Source organism: Tinamus guttatus, unplaced genomic scaffold (assembly GCF_059628265.1).
Source record: "Tinamus guttatus ecotype Peru unplaced genomic scaffold, ASM5962826v1 Tinamus_guttatus_pri_ptg000657l, whole genome shotgun sequence".
Classification (NCBI taxonomy): Eukaryota; Metazoa; Chordata; class Aves; order Tinamiformes; family Tinamidae; genus Tinamus; species Tinamus guttatus.
Genome location: NW_028289191.1, coordinates 566,840 through 574,010, shown reverse-complemented (window position 1 = coordinate 574,010; position 7,171 = coordinate 566,840).

Below are 7,171 nucleotides of genomic sequence, written 5' to 3'. Positions count from 1 at the left end.
GACATACCTAAAATAGTTATTGTCCCATGACTAGGACCCTCATTTATCACATCCCACATGCCTTTTCTACATATACTCAGTAGCAATAGTGAGAAACAATGCAGTGAGATAACGCAGATTCTGGAGGGGGCAATAGCTACACAAGGCAAAACTTTGCCTACCCTGTCATTATCTAGGATAGCCTACTGCTGAAGAAAATCAGTTTGTAAATGAAGAACAGCTCATTGAACCTGAACCTAAATAGAGATTATGTTGATGGTCAGGGAAAAAAAAAAAAAAAAAAAAAAAAAAAACACTTTGAGAACTGTATTTATTGCAGTTTCCTTGGCTGAAGGTATACATTTACTATTTATCAGTCTGTAATTTTGTCCATACTGAGTTCTACATAAATAGAGCTCCACTGGTAGTTTAAATACATTTTTAGGAACATGTACAGGACATAGAAGTGGTTTCCATAGAAGTAGACAGCAGCATAAATGCCACCATCTTTCATCCCCAGTGAAAGGTGCATTTCCCTTAAATTAAAAAGCAGATGGCAAGTATGGGAGGTATGGATATTTTTAGAAACAAAACTGAAACAAGAAAATGCTAGGCAAAAGAAAACATTGCAAAGCACATGCCATTTCCCCTTGAAACTAACTGAGCAAAAGAACAAACCAGATGTGATAGATGGTGGTCATACAGTAGAAAGTGCTCAGTATAAGAATAGTAGTTGAAAGCCACTGGAAACTGTAAAATATTCTGTTTTCCTGTAACAATAAGATTCCTTCTTACTGTCTCCAGTCCTATCCTTCAACAGAAGGAAGAATGTAAATCACTGCTTATACTGCAGTGTGGTAAAGAAACAGACCCTTACCTCTGCTCCTCAAAAGAGTAGACTTTTTTCTGTATCAAGACTAAAAAGAGTGTATGTGTAAAGAGAACTTTATGTTTCTTTTTTTTTGCATGCATAAAAATCTATTTCTATATGATTTAATAAATTTGATTAGTTAAAAGTTAATGAGCTTTTTTATTGTTTAATGTTTTACTTTCCATATTACTTGGTTAGTGGTTAATTAGTACAGTTATATACAGAGCTACTCTATCAACATTTTAGTAAAGATTAAGTTCATTAGTTTCCTCAATATTAAAACATTTGCCTAAGTATAAATGTACAATGACCCGCAGCATTTAATTTGCAAGTAGGGTATTCAGTCTTTATAGACAAGCAATATAATAGCTCCATAATCCACAGAAATATGTGCAACAGAAATTTGCCTAACATTGTTAGACAAACAATGCAGAAGAGAAGAAGTAACAAATACGATTTTTGCATTCCAAAGCAAGGATTTAATTACCTTAAATGAACTTATCTTTGTGGAAAGAAAATTAGCAACCAACATGAAAAACTGATATAAGATCTCCATGTACATATAATTCTATAATATTTTTCTTGTTCTTTTCCTCTGATACAGAACAGTAGCTAGCCAGTATCTTAGCTGTGGTGTATATTAGTGCTATTAATGCAATAAAAAGCAATATAACTTTTTTCTCTCTTTTCCATGTATTCCCTACAATGCACCACTGGTGGGCAGCAGCCAAGTGCTGTCTGGGTGAGAGGGATTGCAAGATCAAAATTAAACTTCAACAATCATCAGTTCAGGAAATTTATATAGACCACATGTAAGCAGGGGCAGGGGGGATGCTCTCAGATGTTCTGCTTTAAAAAATCATCATACTGCTTTCTAAAAGGCAGATTAACCACTGAAGTAATTCAGGAATTTATACCACAAATGTCACAAAAAGAAACTGCAGCAGTGAAATTCAGAGCAAAATAGCAGTGATTTTAGTTACCTCAGATAGTATGCCTTACATTTTCAAATATTTGACAGAATATGTCAAAAAGTGTAGGTGTTGTGTGTTGGCAGCAATTTTTGACAACAATGATCTGAACTTCAAGTCTTAAAAATTATGGGCTGCTGGAGAAATAAGAAAAAAAAAGCCGCCAAATATTCTAAAGTTATATAGGTTGGAGTCAAATGCTGTAGCTTTCTCTCAAATAAGGGTAAGCAAAATTAATTTGGTTTTACCAGTGAAGTATGGCTTTAGGGAAGTCTTTTTTCTCATCTCTCAGATTCAAAGGTTGAACCCTGAGAACTTTTACTTGCTTAGCACAAAGAGGTCCTGTACTTGAAAGGGGCTGCTAGACACAACAGCAATATTCAAAACCAACCTTAATGACTACATTATCTATTTCACCTTATAAACAATTATTATATACTCATAGTTACTGTTATAACTAGTTACTAATTTGGATAGAATTGCATTCAGAGTGAATTATGCTTTCTTTCTCTTATTCCATAGCATTCTTTCTCTTCATTTTTAAGTTGCTGAAGCTGATGTTTGTGCACTGTACTTGTCCACTTCTCGTGCTACAGCCTGTTTTAGCAGATATTTTAGTAAAATGCTTTTTGAACAACCTAGCAGAGCTATTGTATCCCACATAACTACCTCTTAAAACTAAACAACTCTTTTTGTAGGTATGCGGACTATTTTTTGAAAATAAGAAAAACCCATCTCTACAGTTTTTCAGTATTTTATATTAATCAGGTCAAGGTTTTTGGAATGCACTCCTCTCCCAAATTTTAACAAATTTAAACACACAAAAGTCTGCTATGACTGTATGGTATCAGTCCCTTTTACAGCTATTTGAGTCATTCTCAAAATTCAGTAAGTTTTTCTGGAGGGATCCAGGACTTCTGAAAGCTGCTTGCTTAAGATTAACTTTGGTGATTGACATCTGTATCGGGGAGGTTGTCAGCTTCAGCTGAAGCTTTTGGGGCATTCATAAAGTTTCTCTCATATATCTATAGCCTAGTATGAATTCATGCATGAGTCTGTCAGGGCATTTAATGGGATTTCTTCTGCAAGTTTTCATGAAGCTTGGAGAAAGTTAGTTCTTTTCAGTCACATTTTGTTAAGTTCAGAAGAAATACTCAAAACTTGGGGAGAAAGGAGAGATAGCAGGCAGATGAACACACATCTCATCACCTAGGAAACTTGTAAAGCTTGAAAACATGCGTGTACCAAGACAGTTTAATAGCGAAGATATGCTTGCTTTAATTGTGAAAACTCCAGAGATGGGAAGGACTCCGTTAAATTAATTTTCTGCAGTTGATTCATTCTTGCCTGTCTCTCACAAAGGTCAATTCAACTCCAGGTTCATTTCTTGCTCTTAGCTGTGAAATTTTCTGTTTTTTGAGGGCTCAAATGATCCAAATGATCTCTTGCTCTACTCGGAGAGCTCTAACTCATGTAGTACTTCAAAAATTATGATACAGCCTAAGTTGAGCAAGTCTCTGAGATTATAAGCTAGGAATGGAGGCTCAAAATGAAGGAAGATAACTTCCTGAAATTTTCTTTTCTTTCCTCTTCTTACACAGCTGTTCTAGATATTTTCTGATGTTGTCAGTAAAACTGCTGTGGTTACACTTTTGGCAGTAGCATGGATTTGGCCTTAGTAGAGTGATTGTGGCAAACTGTGAACATTTTCCTGCAATACTCAAGTGAGAAACATTTCAATATCTACCTCTACCAAAACCTTAAAAATAAATTTTGTGAAGAAAAGCTTTTCCTTACTCTTTAGAGGATTTCTGCTCAATTCAATATCGTTTTTTTTCTGGAAATGAGAGAGAAATGCAAACTCCTTAAGGAAAAAGAAAATCAGAGGAATCATTTGAAGAAAAGGCAAGGAACCTGTTTGATCAAGGTTTACCATTTTTTCCCACGAATAGTAATTAAAAAAAAAAAAAAAAAAAAAGACCATGCTTGAAGCAGACATTTGAGAATACTTCTTGATGAAGCAGTAAAACTTATAAACTCTCTCATCAACTGTTCCTCATTTTCAGCTCCTAACATGTGCCAGTTCTGGAAGAAAAATTCTGGAGGAAAATTCTGCTATTATTATCCTTATAGATGTTCTCCTCCTAGAGTTATTAGATCTTTCATGCATCCAGGGAGCTATGGCACAATCGTATTTGCCCAATCCAAGGCGTGTTCTGCCTTCTTCAAAATAGGGCATATCTCAATCACTTTTTACAAGAATAAAGTTTTTATTTGCAAACCAGCCAGCCATATTAATATGTTCTTATCTTATAAGTTGTGCTTGGCTCTGATTATGACACTGACAATTGATATGTTCAAGAAACAAGGAATATAGAAAAAATAAAATAGAAAAAAGCAAAGGCAGAAGAAATTCAAACCAATGGCCAGTTCTAGTTCTGATGAGAAATTTGTACACTTCCAGACTATTTCTGCATCTGTAGCTTTGACCACATGCTAAAAGCAACCTCAACAGGCTCAGACCACCTGTGTTTCTCCAAGGAAAACCACCTGCCCACCTGAAGCTGACAGAGCACAGTGGCATGGCACGGGCTCCCTCCGCCCTTATGAGCCATGGTCGGTATGCCGTAACCATTGATGGGAGTCTGCAGAATATGCAGTGTTCCAAGATCTGACAGTGAGCAGCAGACAGTATGGAGGCGGAATGAAAATAACAGTTTCAGGGATTATTTGTTATTTTGAGATAATTTTGGTATCTATGGTCTCTCCTTACAGAAGGCATTTAAGAGAGAGAAAAGATTATTTTACTTCCAAAACAATTTTTCCCCTCGTTGCTTACTTGAGCCACAAGCAAACAACAAGTTCTCACCACCAGTAGTCAAAGAGCTGCTGCACCCTATGATCTTCTAGATCTCTCTGGAAATTCTCTTCTCTATCCACAAAACAAACACCAAGTTGGACTGTTTCCATGAATATCTAAGAGAAAACAGGTGTAGACTTGAAATGGGGTAGGGCGCTAGGGCTTTTGTGGCATGTGCAAAAATTCCCTTTCTTATATAGTGATAGTGAGAAGGTTTTGGAATGACCCATGTAGTTCTAGCCCTTCAGAGCAACCTCAGCATCCTTTGATAATCCAGGCTTCTCTGAGCTGTGCTTCTAGTATGGGATCATATACTGTGCTGAGGAGATCCTGTCACTGACGTGGTATATTTGTGTATGGGCTGGATGGGACCATGCTCCTTCTTATTGGCTTTGCAACTCTTGTCCAAGCAACTGTAACCCTAAGGCAAATGCACACATATTTACTAGAAAAAAACATTTTTCCTTTTGAAGACTGGAGTCTTCCACGTGTACCTTGCTCGAACACTGCCTAGAAAGCATGTGTATTCTTCATTCCCGAAGACAGGAAAATTTGACAAACTTGATCTAACTGCTTCAACCAGCTGATCTCCAAAGGTCTTTTCTAACCAAAATATTCAGTGATCTGTGTGAAGTTTAATTTCTTCTGTATCTTACTGTTTTGAGAAATAATTATGTAAAATATTGGGGCTCCTTGTAGATCTCTGTATATATAGGCACAACTGTGTATTGGAGCCTAAAGCCGACAGAAGCTCAGCAGAGAGGGACTTATAGCACCACTAGGAAAGCACCGCTACCTTGACTTATATCCGGGTTTCTGTGCCAAGGAATTTGGAATCTACTTAGCAGTTTCACATATTTTTGCTACTTAAACTTTTTGACTATTTCCAGTAGAAAGAAACTATTTCAATTTCGCATTACTTTTACCAAATATCAGAATTAAATTTGAAAATATCTATAACAATATGGCAATACAAGTAGATACAATTTCCCACAAACAAGGATTAATTAAAATAGCTAATATTGATCTATTGTGGGCCGAAAAGTAATTATGAGTGAGTGTGCACAAATTAAGAGAGTATTGTAATAATTACCATGGGGATAACAGTGATTCTTCCCCTCCCTCCACTCTCTGCCCACCTTTAAATTTAAGAAAATGGTTAAATGGTTTATATATTTCAGGGATTAAGTCACAACCGATAAATTACAATTGATAAATCTCTTTTAAAATAAAACCACCCTATTTATTGCAAAAATACATTTGCATATTAAAAGGCAGTTACCTCATTTTGTTAATACAAACGAAAGACATAATATTTCTCAAATATTTACACATTGAGAAAGTTACAAGGAAAAATTCAGAAAACAAGGTGAAACATCTTCTTTTATACATCATAATACCTATTCCTCATTTCAGTTTTCAGAAACATTTGCAATCTAGGAGTTAAATGAAAGCAAATGATATAATTGAATCCTACACTGAGTAGAAAAAATGAATTAGTAAATATTTTACCCTCACAGGCTCATATAAATATATATTAAATTTAAAACTACAAAAATAGTTGTAATTTAGAGATACCAAAACTACACACATACACACACACACACAACATGGTAAAATTAAGCTACTTTCACATTTCAGGATGCAAATAAGTATCTGCAATATGTTTACAATTACAAGACCAGAAGGGAAGAGGGAAAGTTTGAGAAAAGTAAAGTAATGTGGAAAAAAAAGGACAAGGGATAAGTATGCAGAAGTAATTTAGAAAAGTTAATGGCCAACAGCCAGTCCCTCTCCTAAACACTCCTAAAACAAAAACAAAAGGATTTTGAAAAGAATAAGGAATTAAAGAATAACTGTAGATTAAAAAAAATGGTTAAGTTGGAAAGGGAAATTTTTATGTATTTAGAATGTGGAAAGTCCAAAAGAACTTTCCCTGTAAAGAGAGAAGGGAAGTGTTGGATGCAGATGATACAAGCAGATTTTAAAACATGATGTTATTGAGTTAGACTTTTGCCAGGAGAAGTAGAATAAAAGTGAATTATACCATTCGTGGTAAAAGAAGGAACTCTGTACTGTATATTGGTTGCTGTCATCACAGACCACTGGGCTGCTACCCAAACAGCCTTCTTGGACCTCAGGAACTAGCATCCTTTAGCCATGACAGATCAATGAGGCACCTAAGTTTGGAAACCTCTGATCTTGTTTTGAAGCCAAATATTCATAATTTGCTACTCATGAACACCCAAAATATTTATGGTCCTGAACTAAAGTCTCCCATAAACATACTAGGAAATACAGTGAACCCTAGTACTTGTGAAAATAGGATTTCAATTAATTTAAGCTGGTAGCTCTTGGTATAATGACTGCCCCTAAGTAGTAATACATAAATTTGCATTTCCAATAAATAGATATGTGGCATTAAACATATCCTATGAGGTATAGGCAGATTGCATTTTAATATACTTTAGAAGACCATTAAAAATAAAG